Source organism: Aquarana catesbeiana, linkage group LG02, assembly GCF_042186555.1.
Source record: "Aquarana catesbeiana isolate 2022-GZ linkage group LG02, ASM4218655v1, whole genome shotgun sequence".
Taxonomy (NCBI): domain Eukaryota; kingdom Metazoa; phylum Chordata; class Amphibia; order Anura; family Ranidae; genus Aquarana; species Aquarana catesbeiana.
In genome coordinates, this window is record NC_133325.1 from 245826400 (window position 1) to 245848087 (window position 21688).

Genomic DNA, 21688 nt, shown 5'->3' on the forward strand with positions numbered 1-21688 from the left:
GGACAAAAAGGATGTGAAATAATTTCATACAGTACTGTAATCTGTAAGATTACAGTACTGTATGTGTTATGGTTTTTACATTTTGTGAATTTGCAGGCAGGCTTTGCCCCCGTGCGTCGCGCCGCTCGCAGGGAACGCAGCCTGGCACAGAGAGGCTTCGGAGGAGACAGAGCCCACAGACACTGCGGGGGACATCGCAGGATCCTGGGGACAAGGTAAGTAACGCCGCACCAGGATCCTGCAATGCAATCCCGAGTGTGGCTCAGGGTTACCGCTAATGGGACTGAAATTTAACCCCCGAGCCACACTCGGGATTACCGTCAGGAAGGCTACACCAGCACTTGGAGGATTGTTCTGCTAGTGAACCTTTTTCCTTTAACCCTTTGGAGTGGACTGACTTCATTTATTTACCCATGTTTTTCATTATTTAATTTTCCACATTTGTCACTGGTGGTCACGTTACAGTGTGTGTATAATATTAATTTTATTTAGATGTGATTTAATTGTTTTATATACATTTACTCTTCGATTAATATATACCAGTTTGGTAGAAAAGATGAATACTCAAGAGTTGATAAACTACTGCAATTCCTGAGTGTTGTTAGATGTATCTCTGGCTTGTAATACTTAAAATACTTTCAATGTTTCTTTATGCATCAGTACACACAAAAAGCAGCCGATCCATCCAATTATTTATATGCATTGTGTGAGAATTCTAAAAGCAGTGTCTGGTCCTTTGTGTGTGCTGTTAGATAATGCAATTATGCATCAAAAGTGTATCCAAATGCATGCAAGTACACTTGTGATGGGTCTTGCAAATGTGCTGTGGGGAAGGAAATTGCATTACCCACATGGAAAAACACAAAACAAAATACATAGAAACCATGGAACCCACAATGTAAAAACAAGTGCTTGAATGCTTATCATGCTTTCTAAGAACATCTACATATGTATATACCGAATGGATATATTTAATTTGCATAAAATATCCCTAGTTGCATCCTACTACCTATGAATATAACTATACAGCCAGTATTACAAAGGCACCAGGACTGCCTTAATTGTATTATCAAAAAATGGGAACTAGTTGCAGATGTTGCATACTATTCACTGGAGCAGCTGTGTGGATACAGTGAAATGCATAGCAGAAAAGATCCATGTCCTTCTAATATGACTGTGTTCGTGCTTATGTCTACCACCGAACAAGCCAACATTCAAGTTTAGGCTTGCCATTATTTCTCTATTCACTTTAGGTTCTCTAAATTGTACCATTGTTTTCTTGTATATCTACATTAATACTAAGTTTATTCCCATTTATGTAGCTTTATTAGAATTGGTAGTACATCACAGAGCTTTCTGAGCAATTCCAGCAGCTAAAAAAACTTGCAATCTAATGAGCCTGCAATCATAGTGACACACTCACTCACTCACTGTAAGGCAAGTCTGGACTGAAGCCAACCAACATATCAGTTTTTCTACATTCTAAAGCTGCCCATACACATATCATTTTCAGAAGAAGAATATCCTAAAATGTGCTTAGTGGGTAGCTCTGTTGGCCTTCTCTTGTCCAATATCCCTCAATGGAGTCAGGTGGGAAACTGTTGGCCAAACAGCAACTGTATTCATTCAGCTGCAGCTACTGTCTGGGTATTCTGACAACCGGTGGGGCTGTCAAAATACCTGTACAACTTTTTAAGTGTATGCGTGCATTTTGTGCCTCAAGAACTCCTCCTCTCATTTAGAACTGCTTCTCTCCCCTTGCCTAACCTAATAAACAAATGTCTGAAGCTTCTGTAACACCCTCCTCTAGTTAGGCTGTTAGGTAACATTTAGTTTTTGGCTCCACTGTAGTGAGTGGAGCAGTGATTTATTGTTTCTGTCTGTTAAGGGTTTCCAAAGCTATGTGTTTGACTTCTCTCACCTGGAAGAAGCTTCCAGAACATAGGGCAAGGATATTCAAATAGCCAGTGTGAATAATTATCATCTTCCAGGCAATCCCTGGAGGAAGGCGTCCAGAAGGTGGCTGGGGAGGTAATACATGTTTGGGAATCCTGAGCAAAGTGTTATTTTCTCTTCAGGGAGGGATCTAGTTCTCTTGGGGCTGCTGCCTCACTGAGCCAAGGATTGCAGTCTGGGCCTTAGCAGCTGCTGGGCTGAAAGCCTGGAGGAGATTGCCAAAGGATTTTACTTGCTGGAGGGCACTATTGTCAAGACCTGGTCTGGAGAAGGATTACTTCATCTCCCTCACTGAGGATCTACCTGTGGATGCTGGGTGGCAGATAGCTCCTGGGACACTGTAAGCAAAGACCTTGCTGTGGACTATTATTGCAAGTGCCGAAAGGTAATTAAATGCCAGAAGCTGCTACTGTATATGCATTGAGGCTGCTACTATAAGGTCCTAGATTTATCAACCATCCCCCTAGACTGAACCTGAAATGTTATGTGCGTGGACTCGTGTGTGTGACTGACAGCCTCCATACTGTTGTGGGAGACCTGGGTATATTTCCAGCGGCTCTTTCGGGGGTAAGTGCTATATTTGACACATGTGCAAAAACGTTTGTAACACATCTGAAAAAAACACTTCTTAGTCCTTAGGAATATGCTTTGCTTACGCTATGCTCAGGTGTGAATGCAGGGTTAGTATCCTGTGTAGTAGCCGCTATGCGTTTATGCCTTACAGGAGAGGGCAGCCAAGGAAAGAGGAAAAAAGTGTTCTAACAAAGATATATTTGACCTAAAAGTGTCCTAAAAGCCAAGTTAAGTTATCAGAATAGACAATTAATTAAATTAAGTTAAGGCTGATTTCACACTGCTCTGTTGCAAAAATGGGGTAAAAATGCACATGCATTTTTGCTGTGTTTCTGGTGTGTTTTGCACCTGTAAAAACAGAATCATGTGACTCAAAAAGCATACCAAAAATGCAACCGCGGTTGCATTTTTGATATGTTTGTGATGCATTTACCATGCATTTCAATGGAGAAGTGCAGCATGCAGGACTTTTAAAAATGCAACCAACCTGCAACTGACTGGTGTTAAGAGCTCCATATGAATTTAATAGTCATGTGTTTTTCTTCTGCTTTTGGTGAGGCAAAAACTGAAGAAAAACTGGTCAGTGGGAAAGGGCCCTAACAAAAACGTCATTCATTTGTTCATTTAGTAATCTTTTATTCACTTACATGTAAAAACATACTCATCAGTGTTAGCAAAATTAAGAAGTATTAAATTAATGTAATTCATTAAACAAACTCTACATATCTAGTTTTCATTAGCTTGTGCATGCAAATATGTAGGCATGTCTTATTCTGTCAATGTTAGTCTATTATAAATAGCACATTTGAACAGCTTTACTTACATATCCTAGGAATCCATTCGGCATAAGTACAGGTTAATGACAGATCACTTTCCTGGGGAAATAATGAACTCATTTAATCTGAGAAGCCTTATATATTTTCTAGAAGAAGGAATTGGATTGCTAAAACATTTATCATGATTCCTAAACCAATTACTCTGTAATAAATATGTATATATTTCATCTGGAAATGTTATTTTCCTTTCATTATACATATCATTTTTTCTAATCCAGCAGCACAGATAATGAATTAAGGGAAACTTTAGTCAAGATACAACAATCTGTAAAAACGGATTGCACAGCAGGAGAAATGCACTACACAGCTTTGGGCCAAGCCAGTAAAATGAAAGCCTATCTGCAACATAATGATATTTATCTGTGGTCACAGTACCAACTGGACATTGCATACAATGCAAATTGATTGGTTAACTTCTTCTATCTGCATTAAAAGGATAATGCTGCATACATAAGATCGGAATTTCTGTCAGAAAAAAACTTGGATGGTTTTTCAGATGGAATTCCGCTCTAGCTTGCCTTGCATACACACGGTCACACAAAAGTTCTCTGAACTTTCGACCGTCAAACACGCGGTGACATACAACACTACGACGAGCCGAGAAAATTAAGTTCAGTGCTTCCGAGCATGCATCAAATTGTTTCCGAGCATGCGTGATTTTTTGCGCGTCCGAATTGCATACAGACGAACGCATTTTCGGATAGGAACTTTTCCCAACCGAAAAATAGAGAACATGCTCTCAATCTTTTGCTGGCTAGAATTCTGCCAGCAAAAGATCGATGGAGCACACATACGGTCGGAATTTCCGACCAAAAGCTCTCATCAGAGTTTTGCTGGTGGCATTTCCAATCGTGTGTACGGGGCATAAGAGTATACATCCTGCATGAAAATCTTGAACTGCTTGCCTGCTCGAAAGACCAGGGCCCTTTTGTTTTCTAGTAAATGAGGAATGACAATTCATTTTCCACATCAGAATCCAGAAGGAGTGATTATGGGGGTAATTTTCCTGTTCAGGCACTGGTCTGCATTGAATCATTTAATTGTGAGAAGTGGTGGCTGGTGCTCAAAATTTTTAGGGGGGCATAAACAAACTGAAAAATTCTGAAAAATACTAAAAAAAAAAAATCAATTGCAGCCTCACTGTGCCCATTAAATGCAGCCACTGTGCCCATCAAATGCAGCCATTGTGCCATCAAATGCAGCCACTGTGCCATCAATTGCAGCCACTGTGCCATCAATTACAGCCACTGTACCCATCAATTGCAGCCACTGTGCCATCAATCGCAACCACCGTGCCATCAATCGCAACCACTGTACCCATCAATTGGAGCCACAGTGCTATCAATCGCATCCACTGTGCCATCAAACGCAGCCACTGTTCCAGCAATTGCAGCCACTGTGCCATCAAACACAGCCACTGTGCCATCAATTGCAGCCACTGTGCCATCAAATGCAGCCACTGTGCCCATCAAATGCAGCCACTGTGCCATCAAATGCAGCCACTGTGCCCATCAAATGTAGCCCCATCAAATGCTGCCACTGTGCCCATCAAATGCAGCCACTGTGCCCATCAAATGCAGCCGCTGTGCCATCAAATGCAGCCACTGTGCCCATAAAATGCAGCCCCATCAAATGCCGCCATTGTGCCCATCAAATACTGCCACTGTGCCCATCAAATGCCACCACTGTGCCCATTAAATACCACCATTGTGCCCCATCAAATGCCACTATGACCCCCGCCCACCTGCTGTCTGACTGGCACTTACCCCATCTTGGTGGCGGGTCAGACAGTGGCGAGCTGTATCCTCCGTGTGTCTCGGCTTCCTGCTAGGCGTCCAATAGCAGCGCCTGTCCTTTCAGCAAATCAGGTGACGGGTATCAGTCCCACACTACCTGATTGGCGGAGAGGCGGTTCAGTGTTAGAAAAGCAAATATCCACCTGTTTTTTTTTAACCTTTTTTGAAGCCTATTAGAGCCTATGGCTCTAATCAGATGCTTCAAAAAAACTCCCCTACCGCTGTAATTCAGGTGCCCAGCGTCCTAAAAGGGGCTGGATGTCTAAATAGGGGGTGGCGGCGGCCATGGATAGATTCATGCAATGCATGAATCTATCCATTCTACATAGAGGGGGTGGCTGGAGAGAAGGGGCGGCGCCCGTGCACCCTTAATGGACAGGCCGCCCCTGATGTGAGCTCATTCAGCTATTGAGCTATGTAAACGGTGGGCTTATTTCAACAAAGCAGATAAAGATAGCCTGTAACATATATGAAAAGGAGTTGAGAGCTCCATTCCCTGGTTGATTATATAACTATAAAATATTCAATATTTTATATTTTCATAACTAAAAAAATAAACATTTTATCTTGTAGTACTGACCATAATATATAAAGATTGAAATTGTACACAACAACCTTATATATTCTTCCCAAAATTCTGTGGTAGGCATTAAAATGGACTGTTGCTAAATAAGTGTAGCCATGGTGTTGCAGCTAATAACAAACAATCCGCCCCACTGCCAGACTTCATACATCACTTCCAGAGACAATGAACAGTCTTTTGCAAGCTTTGTTTTTGTTGTTTTTATTGGGGGGTACAACTTAGATAGGGATTAGGAATATGGGATGCCCATAGGATAAGTTATTGCCATTATATTTAAGGATTTAGTACATTCTGAATAAAGTTAGAGCCAAAAGATGTAATGTGCATATTGAGGTATTAATCTCCTCCTGCATCTCCATGCAGACTGTTGTTCCTCCTGCAGCTCAACCTCTGCTGACTATTCCATCTAAGAGTTCCCCGTTCCTCCTACACAAACTTAGTTACTGTATTGAAATATGACACATCCTCTTCTATAGAATACTAGAGGCCCACTCTGAATAAGTCTCCCTACTGTGGCTCTGGTTGCTCGCTGCCACTAGGCCTGAGGCCTGCAGAACCTCTCCCCGGAGGCCCAGTGGGTTAAAAGCATATCTTCTAGGAAATACAGACTACTGTTCCCAGCCAGCCCAACTTACAAATCATGTGCTCGCAGACAGCATTGACTTGACACAGATCCCCACGGTCTCTTTTCCGATTCAGGACTCCCCATCATCCACCGCGTGTATTGATGAAGACTCCACTAGTGACCATGTACTAGCAGAGTTCCCTTCACAGACTCCTTGGCACTTCCAGCCCTTGGCACCTCCAGCCCTCCACTGTGGTCACACTCCCCGACCTTCCAACAGCCCTGAGTCCTTGATGAGGAACTTTGACTGGACCATACGTACTGACAGTTTCACCTGCCCTTCTGCTCCAGGAGTTCCTTGCCATCCGACTGTGTGGTGGCAGAGACATTGCCAATGACCATGTAGAGGCAATGTTCCCTCACAGCTCTCCCTGGGCCTCTCCTGTGATCGGCGCACCCCCCCCCCCCCAGATGGGTATGGCCTCCTGCGACTGACTAACATGCCATTCCTCACTTCACCCAGCCGACTCTGACCCCCCCGTGGAAAATCACCTCAACTTATATATGAGGCCCACCCCCTGCCAATACCGATTGGGGATTGGTCAGGGCTCACACACAAGCTGCCTGCCACTCCAGTTCCAGGCCTAGACCTTTCCTAGAACATTCTCCTCAGAAACAGGGGAGGCGCCTCAGAACTCATGTCCAGGTGGTCACACCCACTGCTACTCTGACCATTCCCAGCACAAAGATTAAAACAGACAGGCCTAGCGCGCATAAGCCTGCCTAAATTTACCTGTGCTGACCAGTTGGCTGATAGTGGATTGCCATCTGATCTGCTTTATGAGGGTTTTACACCCCCACAGACTTGTATAGGAATGCAAAACTACACAGGCCCTTAGGCTCCTTAGGATAAATTCACACTACAGTACATGCAATAACCAGCAATTTACTGCATTGCCAAATACACACCGTTGGGCTGCAGCATACATGCTGCATTTTATCGCAGCACACTGTACAGGATCACATGTTACTTTACAGTTACATGAATGAAGTGTACTTTTGTACACTTCCAATAAAGTTCAATGAAAAAAGGGAGCTGTGTGATGCGCTGACCCACACTAACCCCTATCGCAGCGGGAACAGACAGGAGGTTTTGTCTTCTCCTGCAAGGCATAATGTCAAGGCAAAAGATAAATGAATAAATAAATAAATTTAAAAAAACACAATGTGTATATCAGCAATACATGCACATTTTCCCAAGTTTTAGCTCTTTGAAGACATTACAAATACTTGTTGATCTTCCAGAAATGCACTCAGCTCTTAAGTTCTGTTGTGGACTGACAACACCTAGGTTTTTTTGTGGGCAGAGTGGTGTCAGCCCTGCCCACTGTGTTTTGCTGACCTACTCAACCACTCCCACTCTCAGATCTCTACAATATAAAGGTCAATCATTCTGTAATCCGAGATGAGAACTAGGAGGGCTAAACAGACTCTTTGAGATAAAAATACAACATCCTCCACATGCAGGAAGTATGTAGAGAACACAGGACAGTTCTGAATTTACGACTCAAACAGATATAACAATGTGTGGCAACGTGCAATATGTGTAGATATACAGACACAAAATAATAAGTATAGGTAAATGCAGCGCTCTAAATAATAAAAAAGTCATATATCTCAGATAAACATTAAGTGAATATTGACAATCAATAAGGTAGACAAAACTGAAGTGACCTGGTATTACACCACATACATGGTGTAAAAAAATATAGTCCTTTAACCACTTGCCGACCAGCCACAGTATATATGCTGTGGCAGGTCGGCTCTCCTGCTCAAATCGGCGTACCCGTACGTCTGTCCGTGCATGTTAAACTGCGGGCGCGTGCGGGAGCATGCCCGTTGGTTCTGCGGACTCGATGTCCACCGCCGACCCGCAATCATGGTACACAGAGGCAGAACGGGGATCTGCCTATGTAAATAAGGCGGATCCCTGTTCTGTCAGGGGACATCATTGAGATCTGCTGTTCCCAGTGATCGGGAACAGCGATCTCTGTGGTGTTCCAGTAAGCCCATCCCCCATACGGTTAGAACACACCCAGGGAACTCAGGTAACCCCTTGATCGCTCCCTAGTGTTAACCTCTTCGCTGCCAGTGTCATTTATACATTGATCAGTGCATTTTTATAGCACCGATCAATGTAATAATGTCACTGGTCCCCAAAAAGTGTCACTTGGGGTCAGATTTGTCCACCGCAAAGTCACAGTCCCGCTAAAAATTTAAGATCGCCATCATTACCAGTAAAAACATAAAAAAAATGAATCTATTCCCCAGTCAGTACACTCCCCCCACAGTTAGAAACACCTCCCAGGGAACACATTTAACCCCTTGATCATCACATTTATTGTGGCAGGGCGGCCCGGGTGTGCACAATCGTGTACCTGTACGTCATTCCATGCACGTGGAGGGGGCGCGCACGAGCCAATCAGCGCTGCTCATTCAGAAGAGACACAGAGCAGCGGTGTGCCAATGTAAAGCACACTGATGCTCTGTCAGGGAGGAAAAGAGAGAGATCGTGTTTCAGCCAAGCTCTTTTTCGCCAGTGAATCCACTCCCCCCACAGTTAGAAACACCTCCCAGGGAACACATTTAACCCCTTGCTCACCTCATGTAGTTAACCCCTTCCCTGCCAGTGTCATTTATACAGTAATCATTGCATTTTTATAGCACTGATCGCTGTATAAATGTCAGTGGGCCCAAAAAAGTGTCAAAAGTGTCTGATCTATCCGTCGCAATGTCACAGTCCTGCTAAAAATCTCTGATTACCACCATTACTAGTAAAACAAAAATTAATAATAAAAATGCCATAAATCTATTCCCTATTTTGTAGACGCTATAACTTTTGTTGTGATTTTTTTTACCAAAAATATGTAGCAGAATACATATTAAATACATACTGATGAATAAATTAGTATTTTTTAAAAAATTTGGATATGTATTATAGCAGAAAGTAAAAAAAAAAATGTTTTTTTTTTTTTTCAAATTTGTCTGCTATTTTTTGTTTATAGCGCAAAAAATTAAAACCACAGAGGTAATCAAATACCACCATAAGAAAGCTCAATTTGTGGGAAAGAAAAGGACATAAATTTTGTTTGGGTACAACGTCGCACGACCGTGTAATTGTTAGTTAAACCTACGCAGTGCCATATCAGAAAACAATGGCCTGGTCATTAAGGGGGTAAAACCTTTCAGGGCTGAAGTAGTTAAAGCATAAATAGTATAGTTCATATGAAAACAAAGATAATCGACTGTGGGAACCTCCACCTTGGTGATTATGCCTCCACCAAACATACAGAGTGCGAACTCACCAGAACCAATTGCTGTCTAACATATTAACTTGTGGATTACTGTGTTTGTTTTTAAAGTTTTTTATACTTTTAATCTTTTGCTGAAAATAAATACTACACTATAAGCCTTTCTCTCTCTGGCATTTGCAATTGACTGCGTGGATGGAGTGAGTTTTCCCTTTGATGTCCATGTACAATATTGGGGGAATGAAAAGAATTCTGATGATATGAAATTCCCAGTGTGCCACATCCCATATAGAACAGAAAAAGGAAGAAACCCCTAGGGGTGGGACTTTGAAGGCACTACCAAAAAGGCAAAATGTAATAAAAAATTAATTTATTGGAAGATAAATTCAAACATAAATAATGAACAAGGTCATGAATACTGAAAAATCAAAGTATACAACAGGTGTAGATACAATATCCTATACCCGAAGCGTTTCTGAGCTGATTGTCATCTCTTTCATCAAGGGTTAACATTATGTATGTAGTATCTATTTCAGTTGTATATGTATGAAGATTGCATGTTCATATTGAAAACACTGTCACATGAGGTTTCCAGGAACTCTACCCGCATTGTAGCTGCTTCCAGATAGATGTGTGTAATGAAAGTACCACAATATATGGGGAAAAAAAGAAACAAAACAATAAAGGGACAGAGCCCCACCCCAAAAGGAAGTGGGGGAGGGATAGCAGGAAGTCCCTAGAGGAAAAGACCACGGATACTGAGGCCTGAGAAGGGAGTCCTATGTATGAAGTCACATCCAGACCACAAGATCAGGGCCTGGGGTGGCTAAGGTTCAGGGTGTGTGGTGTTGGACTTAAACCCTGAAAGGAAATGTCCAGCTCGTCTTCTTATTGGGGGGGGGGATATACATATCCAGTGAATGCTGCATGCACCCCTTGTGAAGAAAGAACAGAGAGTAATGAATGAATTTTACTGCTCTATATAGTTGCATAGTTACATAGTTACATAGTAGATAAGGTTGAAAGACACAAGTCCATCAAGTCCAACCTATGTGTGTGATTATATGTCAGTATTACATTGTATATTCCTGTATGTTGTGGTCGTTCAGGTGCTTATCTAATAGTTTTTTGAAACTCTCGATGCTCCCCGCTGAGACCACCGCCTGTGGAAGGGAATTCCACATCCTAACCGCCATTACAGTAAAGAACCCTCTACGCAGTTTGAGGATAAAGCACTTTTCTTCTAGTTGTAGTGAATGGCCGTGTCTTATTAAATTCCATATTATGGAAACGTTTTATCCCTATTGTGGGGTCACCAGTAAGGTATTTGTACATTGAAATCATATCCCCTCTCAAGCGTCTCTTTTCCAGAGAGAATAAGTTCAATGCTCGTAACCTTTCCTCATAACTAAGATCCTCCAGACCCTTTATTAGTTTTGTTGCCCTTCTCTGGACTCTCTCCAGTTCCAACACATCCCTGTCTATATGTTAGACATCAATTGGTTCTGGTGAGTTCGCACTCTGTATGTTTGGTGGAGGCAAGAACACCAAGGTGGGGGTTTCCACACAGTTGATTATTTTTGCTTTCATATGAACTTTAATATTTGTTTATGCTTTAAAGGACTATTTTTTGGCACCATGTTTGCGGTGTAATACCACATCACTTAAGTTTTGTCTACATTATTGATTGCCAATATTCACTTTAATTCAATGTTTATTTGAGATAAATAAAATGAATTATTTAGAGTGCTGCATCTACCTATACTAACAGTATATTAAACATGCCAAAAAGGAGCAAGTAAAAAGCTACATTGCTAGAACTTGGGCTCGCACACACAGTGTGGTGCCTGGTGTTCTTAAGCACAGGGTGTGGTGCCTGGTGTTTTTAGGCACAGGGTGTGGTGCCTGGTGCTTTTAGGCACAGGGTGTGGTGCCTGGTGTTTTTAGGCACAGGGTGTGGTGCCTGGTGTTTTTAGGCACAGGGTGTGGTGCCTGGTGTTTTTAGGCACAGGGTGTGGTGCCTGGTGTTTTTAGGCACAGGGTGTGGTGCCTGGTGTTTTGGGCACAGGGTGTGGTGCCTGGTGTTTCTAGGCATTAGTCACCACTAGGGCACTAGTCGCCACTTTAGTAGCTGTCCTGTTCCCACTGCAACATAGCCCAGAGACATAATGCAGTGAGCTGCGATAACATCTTACTGAAGTGCACAGGAAGGCGGCGTATTTCACCAAATAGCAGTGTAACGCACTGCGCTGCTGTTTGGAGACACGAATAAAGTGTTACTTTGCACCACATAAAAAAAAAAAAAAAAAAAAACAAGTAAAAATTGCGATTTACTGAAATGTGGTTCACACACACACTTTACCGCCCCCTCAAATGACAGCTGCCTGCACACTAAAACAAAGGGCAGTATGAAGGAGCCCTTACACACACTTTAACTTGCAAAATGCTTCTCTACTGTTAAAGCTGTACACATGAAGAAGAATCTTTAATAGGTATTGTAATCGGTAAAAATGGAATGCACAGATTTCTTGAATAATACTTATACACATACACTATATTACCAAAAGTATTGGGATGCCTGCCTTTACACGCACCTGAACTTTAATGGCATCCCAGTCTTAGTTTGTGGGGTTCAATATTGAGTTGGCCCACCCTTTGCAGCTATAACAGCTTCAACTCTTCTAGGAAGGTTGTCCACAAAGTTTAGGAGTGTGTCTATGGAAATGTTTGACCATTCTTCCAGAAGTGCATTTGTGAGGTCAGGCACTGATGTTGGACGAGAAGGTCTGACCCGCAGTCTCCGCTCTAACTCATCCCAAAGGTGTTCTATCGGGTTGAGGTCAGAACTCTGTGCAGGTCAGTCAAGCTTCTCTACTACAAACTCGCTCATCCACACTATATTGCCAAAAGTATTGGGGTACCCCTTCAAATCATTTGGTGGAGGGGGGATTATGGTGTGGGGTTGTTTTTCAGGGGTTGGGCTTGGACCTTAGTTCCAGTGAAGGGAATCCTTAAGGTGTCAGCATACCAAGATATTTTGGACAATTTCATGCTCCCAACTTTGTGGGAATAGTTTGGGGATGACCCCATCCTGTTCCAACATGACTGCGTACCAGTGCACAGACAAGTTCCATAAAGAAATGGATGAGCGAGTTTGGGGTGGAGAAACTTGAATGATCTGCACAGTCCTGACCGCAACCTGATAGAACACTTTTGGGATGAATTAGAGTAGAGACTGTGAGCCAGGCCTTCTCCTCCAACATCAGTGCCTGGCCTCACAAATGCCCATAGACACACTCCTAAACCTTGCGGACAGCTTTCCCAGAATAGTTGAAGCTGTTATAGCTGCAAAGGGTGGGACAACTCAATATTGAACCCTACAGACTAAGACTGGGATGCCATTAAAGTTCATGTGGGTGTAAAGGCAGGTTTCTCAATACTTTTAGTAATATAGATGTAGCGCTGGTAGATTTACAATCTACCGCAGATTAGGTAAATTTAGTAAATTGTGTGTTAGGAAGGTTAAAAGTTTGCCTCTGTTCCAGCTTGGCTGACGTTGTGTGTGCTTCCGTGCTGACCGGTGAGTGTCGCTGTTAACATTAGTCAGTGTTGGAAGAGCAACGTGTCGAAGTGTATAGATGCTCCTCTGTCTCGGAGGCAAGCTCGGTAGAGGTGGTCCTCCGAGTTGCATTCTGGGAAGGGGGTATTTATGGGACAGACGCCATGTTCTAGGGTTTTTTTGCAGCCACCTGCTGGCCCTCCTGGTCGACAGGTATGCGTTAAGGAGCTACCTCGTGGTCCTCCGATCAGGAGGCCCACGATGCTGCGGCGCAGGGGTGGGTCCAGAGGCTTGTCTGGGGCCTACCACCGCTGCCGAGGAATGGTCCTGAGCTGTCGGTCCTGTGTGATGAAGCTGGACAGCCGAGGAGATCCCAGGGGAGGACAAGTCTTGGAGAGATCATGCAGAGTGCTGGTCTATAGAGGGGCCTGGTGACCCGGTTGCAGGACGTATCCAAAAGAAGTAATTATACAGCATAGTGTTGCCGGTTCGGCTTAAAGGTTCAGGCACTGTGACTGACTTTTCACTGCAGAAGATCTGATACATCCTGTGGCAGAGGATCGTGCAGATTTACCCCCCAAATAAGCCTGTGGCAGAGACTTTAGATTCGTGCTGCGTACTGGCTGCTAGACCGGTGAGAGAGGCCTATCCAGACGAGCAAAGAGTGTGTCCCATGAGGGGAACACATTCCACATAATTATCTGAATTCTATCGGGACATTTGTCGCTAAGATTTTGCAAGAAGATATTTGAGTTTCTCCTGAGAGTTTCCTTTTCTGTCTTTTTCCTGCTACTTCCTAAAGTTTGACTGTTCAATAAAGCATTGAAAACGTACTCCAGTGTTGGTGCGTGTGTCGTCCAGCAGTAAACTCAACGGAACCCCTAGACCCGGTGCCGGTGAAACAGAGGGAAGCAAAGTGAAGGTAACAAATCCGCTTAAACCAGCAGCTCCACCGGGAGTTAGTGCTACATAGAGAACGAACACACATACATAATGAAGTGTAGATCCAGGTAGTTATCTGATTGCCTTTGGAGGTCGGGAAGGAATTTTGTTTTCCCACATTAAAGTGAATTAAACCTCCCTTGGTTCTAGGATGAAAGTTTTTTTTTTTTTTTTTTTTTTTCATTTTGAAATAGACAGAAATGGGCCTTTTTCATCCACACTACACAACTATGTATAAAACAATTAAATAGGACCCCTTGTTGATGTTACCGCAATGCTGTTATTTTCAATAACTTTTCCAAAAAAGGCATTGTGCCTGAAAAGAGCGGTGATTTAGTGATGCTTTATTTGGCTCAGGAAATATCTAACAACTGTCTGAACTATGACGGCAGATGTGGAATGGCTGTTGCTTTCTTGCTTTATTTTCAAACATGAGACACAGTGTACGAAGCCTATTATTAAAACCACATCTTAGATTAAAAAAAACAATGATTACAAATTCAATATTTTATTTAAGAAGTAAATGTTGCAGTTGAGTAAAATACATTTAGAAAAGTCCCGCATACATTTTAAAAGTCTGGCTTAGCAAGGAAAACGGTTTTGTAAACCGACTAAACGTTTTTTTAAAAGGGATGAATGATTGTGAGCCTTTAGGCCTTGCATGGAACTGTCAGTCAGGTTTTGAAGGCTTTGTTATCGCTGAAGTGCATTGTCACACATACAGCTGACACAAGAGTAATTTGCAACTGGTCAGAGCTATCCAGATTGTGACGGCTAAAGGCTTTTTTTTTTTGGTGAGTCGTTTCAACAAATCCCTGCAATGTTTCCCCAGTGTCAGACTCAAATCCCCGCACCCCTTTATTTTTCATCTGTCCCTCTTATGGATCTGATGTCTAGATCTTTATCAGCAAAGTCCAGCTAACTGCCAAAAGTGTCTGGATCCTAAATACTGTATGTCCTGCAGCAGCACAAGGATGGATGATACAGCATTTACAGTTGCAAAAGGGTCCAGACAAAGAATGTGGTAGTTTTACTGAAGGGGTTGCTGTGATAAGATAAAAAGACAAAAATCGTCAGCTACAATTTTCACTATAGAATATGTACGTGTATAAATTCAGCAAATTGTAATAGTTATACTTATTAATATTTTAAATATATTATATTACATATGTGATTACTTAAATGAAGGTTTATGTATAATGATTATAGATAACATTTGTTTTCACCTGTCTCATCTTCATTTTGGTTGGAATTATTTTTTTTATCTGAGAGGTGCATAATAATATCCTCCCTGGATTTTAAATACTATAATTTTTATACTCACCATAAAATCCTGTTCCATTGTCTGTTGAAGGACACAGGAATTAATAGACTGTAGCGTTATACTGCCACCTACCAAAAAAGTAATTGGCCAATACCAGATAACCCTGCTCAAAAACATATCTCACTTTTGTAGCAAAGTAGTATCAGGAGCATAAAAACATACCTTGAGTTGATGGATTTCAATGGCTTCAAGGATTTGCAGTGAGCATAAGATACCTATTTTTTTCCCATCCATTGATTAGGAATTCTTGTGCTGTAGGGATTACCTAAAGCAGTCAAACATTGGGGTGGGCAACATAGTAACAAATGCTATCAGGTTCACGTAAAAAATTACAGAAAAGTGAAGACTGCCTTCACCCTAAAGTAGTTGTAAACTCTCTCATTAAACTTTAGCTCATTGTAAGCTACATTAAAAACGCTACTGATCAGTACCTGTGAAATCTGACTTACCCGTTTATCCTTTTCGCAATCCTTACTGCAATCTTTTATGATGTCACTGGCATGTGCGCAGTCCGTCGCTTGATTCACGGCATGCTATGTGTGCCGTTTCAGGGTTAACAGCATGCCGGGTCTGTCATGTACCCTGTAAACAGCACGGAAGGAAGGACAGAAAACAAGAGTAAAGATGGCACTGTCAAATCCCGGAAGAGGATGTAATTTACAAAATGAACAAAAAACGTACTTGCAAAGCAGTTTTTAAATACATATAAACAAGCAAGATGTGTAAATCATTAGTTCTTTTATAATATAAAAAAAATGAAAGAGAAAACGGGGTTTACTTCCTCTTTAAAAAGCTTCTTGAAGGACCCAGCAACCAAAACTGGCAACAGATGAGAACTAAATGTCCACCTGGTAGAACTTAGAAAGTGAAAATAGAAGATCAAGTGGTAGCTGGAAAAAGTTGCTTGATACTGAAAAGAACAGAAAGCATTTATAGACGTAGGTAGACTCCACCTGTCTACATGTCTCTGCCAAGTTGGCCACCTCCAAGGCGCAGAACAAGGCATGGTAAGTCATAAGGCCCGTACACACGATCAGACTTTTTGAGAACAAACATGCAAATTAGCTGTTTTGGTGCAACATCCGACCGTGTGTACGCTCCATCGGACAAACTTTTTCTGTTTTCATTGGACTTTTGTTGGCTGTGTGAACGCACAAACTTTCCGGCAACAAAAGTCCGATAGAGCAAAGTCCGATTGTGTGTACACAAAAGCATTGGACTTTTGTACAAACTACAGTACGCAGCCATGAGAATGTTTCCAGCGCAAACCCATCGCGCTGGTTCTCGGCGACAGGGTACTGTACATCTCACGCTGGCTGCAATAGGAAAAACACATTTTCCTATTCCGGTGAGCGCGAGAGGGAATTCCCCTCTGTGGGCATACCAGGCCCTTAGGTCTGGTATGGATTTTAAGGGGAACCCCTACGCCAAAAAAACGGCGTGGAGGTCCCCCCAAAACCCATACCAGACCCTTATCCGAGCACGCAGCCTGGCCGGTCAGGAAAGGGGGTGGGGATGAGCTAGGGCCCCCCCTCCTGAGCCGTACCAGGCCGCATGCCATCAACATGGGGGGTGGGTGCTTTGGGGGGGCCATGCGGCCCCCCCTCCCCCAAAGCACCTTGTCCCCATGTTCATGAAGACAAGGGCCTCTTCCCGACAACCCTGGCCGTTGGTTGTCGGGGTCTGCGGGCGGGGGACTTAACGGAATCTGGGAGCCCCCTTTAATAAGGGGGCCCCCAGATCCCAGACCCCCACCCTATGTGAATGAGTATGGGGTACATGGTACCCCTACCCATTCACCTAGGGAAAAAAGTGTCAATAAAAAAAAATCTTTACAGGTTTTTAAAGTAATTTATTAGGCAGCTCCGGGGGTCTTCTTCTGACTTTGGGGGTCTTCTTCCGACTTCGGGCGTCTTCTCCCGGTGTCTGGTTCTTCTCCGCTCTCTCTGGCCTCTTCTCCTGGTGTCCGGTTCTTCTGCCGGGCTCCTCCGCGATCTTCTGCCGCTCTTTTGCTAGCGGTGGCCTGGACTTCTGCGTCGTCTTCTCCCCTCTTCTCTTCTTCCCACGTTAACACGACGCTCTCTCCCATTGTAATGCTGTGTGGAGCGCTCCGCAATGACTTATATAGGCGGTGACCCCGCCCCCTATGACATCACAGTCCCGGGGCATGCTGGGACTGGAAGGTCATAAGGGGGGGGCATGGTCATGTCATCCTCAGACAACAATACAGAACCAAAGGGTGGTGGTAAAGAGCTGAAAAACCACGTGATTTGGTGAAAGTTGGCTGGAAAAGACCTTGCGTCTGTATGCAATACACACTTATGGTAAAACTTATGGCCAACGCCCTTTGTACAAAAATCCACAGGAAAGTTTGTACAAAGTCCTATCGTGTGTATGGGCTTTAGATGGGAAAAAGATTTGTGGCTGGTAGACCACATGCAATACTGGTGACTAGTTAATTTGGCCCTCTGATTTCCCTTTTAGGGGCATAGCTTCCAGAGTTCAAAACATCTCACAAGTTTTTGTCTATAACCCCAGGTAACTGGTAAGGTGATAATATTTACTCAAGCATTTAGCAGCCCAGGACAAAACCTTACTTCCATAAAGCAGGTGGAGTGAGACCTCCACCTTCATCTAAATGAATGTACTCCTATTCATAACCGAAAGCCAAAGTTAGCCTTTAACCTGTAGAAAGGGATATCACTTCATAACGATACATACTAAAAGTTTTGTTTTGTATTCTATGATCTATTTATTGCTTGAGGGGATATGAAGGACAATGAAATAAGCATAAATAAGGAAGTAAAGTCAGTGTGGTTTTACTTCCCTGTAACCTATAGGACACAAAATACAGGAGAAGCAGTTGCGATTTTAGGAAACCAATTTGGCTTAATACCACCCCAATATATACATGGATTTTTCACTAAGCCCTTCGCAATATCGTCCTAAAATAAAATTGGCTCTTCTTCACTATACCTTGGAAGGAACAAATATCAACTTTATGGCTTGACTTAAAAGTTTATTGCAGAAAATATATTTAGCTTTTTAAAGTGACTTCATTGGAGTCATCCATTCACAATAAAAATCCATTTCGTAAAGTTTAAAGGTTTTATTTCGGCTGAGGAAGACTTTGTATATTTGTGAAGCAATAATAAAAGAAGAATTGCACGCATTTTGCAATAAAATGTTTATACGTATAATGAAAAAAGCAATTTGCAGTAAGATACCTGCAATTAAACAGCGATCTTTGTTTATAGTGGAACATTAACAAATATACTAATATCGCCATGATGAAAGGGAGAGCAGTTATATATGCAAATAATATAAACTCTGCATATGTGGAATAACCAAGATATGGTATAACCTCATAATGAGATTTTTTTTCTAAATCCCCAATAGACAGGAAATTAAAACAGTACAGGAATATTATGGATAATTATTCAAATTATTTTATTTCTTAATGATTTGATATTTCATTATAACAACGATTAACACATAATGTTTGTTCCAAAAATACATGTTCAGCGGCTAGATGTGGTCATAAGCTACAAAAAACATGGCTTAGGACAGCTAAGGATGGTACATACATTAGCTGTCCACAGATCATGCTGCTAAGAGCAACACATTTTCCAGAGTGCTGCCCTGCTCACCAGTGCCAGGTAAGTCCCATCTTCATTGTTTTCTTCCTGCACTGTCTGTAATTTATTGTGGGTGACATAATATACATAATATCATTATATACATTATATTATATACATTCATAATATCAATAATGACAATAACAATGAACACAAGAACAATTTCCAAAGTTTTGACAAAACTGAGTTTTATAGCACATTTGTTTAGCTCATTAAATGAAAGTAAGGATAATAATATAACTTAGATTACAAAATAGTCAGTTTTACACAAATTAGTTGATGCAAAAATGAACATACCCCACAACAAAAACTACTACATCTAGTATTTTGTATAACCTCCATGATTTGAAAGGACAGCACCAAGTCTTCTACGCATGGAATTAGCAAGTTGGGGGGCATATTGCAACATCTTTCTTTTTTCTGTTCTTTAAGAAAACCCCTTTTAGAGCCTGTGTGCTGGATGGAGAGTGATGCTCAAGTTGTCTCTTCAGAATTTCCCATAGGTGTTCAATTGGGTTCAGATCAGGAGACATACTTGGCCACTGAATCACTTTCACCCTGTTCTTCTTCAGAAATGCAACAGTGGCCTTAGATGTGTATTTTGGAATACTGTCATGTGGGAAAAGTGCATGGCGACCAAGGTCACGGAGTTATAATAGCATCTTCTCTTTCAATGTAGAGCAGTACATCTGTGAATTCATGATACCATCAAATGCAGCTCCCTGACACCAGCAGCACTCATGCATCCCCACAGAAGGACACTGCCTCCACCATGTTTCACTGTAGGCACCATGCATGTTCCCACAGAAGGACACTGCAACCACCATGTTTCACTGTAGGCACCATGCATGTTCTCAGTAGTCTTCTTCTTTTCAGCATGGGCCCTGGCAAATTCTAGGTGGGCTTTTTTGTGCATGGGCTTTAGGAGAGGCTTTCTATATGGACGACACCCATGCATGCCATTCCTCTGCAGTGTACGCCGTACTGTGTGTCACTGGAAACAATCACCCCAGTTTGGCTTTCTACTTCTTTAGCTAACTGTATTGAACTTGCATGGCAACTTTCTTCAACCCTTCTGTCATGAATCTGCAGTAATGGTTTATGCTCTGGCTATCTGCTTACCTTTCAGGTCTGTGTCTCAGCCTTAAGAGCCCATGCCCCCACACCTGGGCATTTAAGTATGAGCTCTCAGCATGGCTCCACCCCAGCCTCTCAACAGGAAAGGCTACTACAAGCCAGCTTTGCCCGAGCAACAGTTGTGTCTAGGCTTCTGTGTGGTGTGCTGCTCTATGTATATCTCTGACTTCCGTGTACCAACCTCGGCGTGTTCCTTCTGACAATCCCTGTCTGCTGGTAACCCCGACCTTTCCGTGTCTTCCTGATAATCTCTGTCTGCTAGTTGCCCCAACCTTGGCTTGTTCTCCTGACTATCCTGTGCCTAACCCTGAACTGCTTCTTCTGCTCTGTCCACCCGAGCCGGTCCATGAGCATGAGCTGAGAGACCCTGGGGGGGGGCCGCGACCTGGAGTCAGTTGCAGCCAAATGCATCCTCACCACTGGAGGCTCAGGTGAATACCTGCTGGTTCTTAGACTCTGCGCCCTGGGGAATCTTATGCTCTAGCTTCCTGCTTTCCTGAACCACCCAGAGCTCCATCCGCAGCAATCAGCTGAAGGGTCCACAACCTTAGCAGTGCACTCCTAACCCCAGCGGTGTGCATCCATCACCTGGCCTCAGGTGACCTGACACCTTCTGCTCAGAATACGCTCCTTTCGAGGTGTTAACTTCCAAGGGCGGCCTGGATATCTCTGTGAGATGGTTGCAGTTCCATCTTTGTTAAATTTTTGTATCACTTTTGCTACGTATTCTGACTGATAAGTAAAGCTTTGCTGATCTTCTTGTAGCCTTCACCTTTCTTGTGTAAAGAAATTATTTTCTTTCTCATTCCTTATGACATTTCTCATCCATGTCTGTTTGTTTGCTTTGTGTTATAATGGTTAGTTATGTTTATTTTATCTCCTTTTTCTTCATACCTTTCACGTGTCAGGACTAGAGATGATCCTAAAAATATTGCTGTGCTTCGGACTCTGTGTCCTGTGCCCTGTCTCCCTCATACAATGTTCTAGGATGCATGCTCTGTAAGATTTTGTATGTATGATGGTTAAGAACCTTCATTTCTGTAACAAATCCTTTTGCCTGCTGACATAGTATATAATGTATGTACCCTTCTTCATGCAGAAGACGTGTATAATTTCAATAAAACAAGTTTAAAGGATAAAAAAACACAAAAAAAACAAAACTTTACAATAACTTTAAGTAACGCCCTTTTATAATCAACTGTCTGCTGGACACCTTTTAATGAATAATTAGACTCACCTGTAGTTAAATTTTTGTTAATTAGGATTTTGTTATCTAAAATTTAGCTTTGCTCCTAAAGCCTCGTATACACGATTGGACTTTCCAATGTAAAATGTTCGATGACAGGATGTTGGTAGAAAATCCGACCATGTGTATGCTCCACTGGACAATTGTTGTCAGATTTCCGCCAACAAATGTTAGCTAGCATATTTTCAAATTTTCCACAGACAAATGTGTGTTGTTGGATTT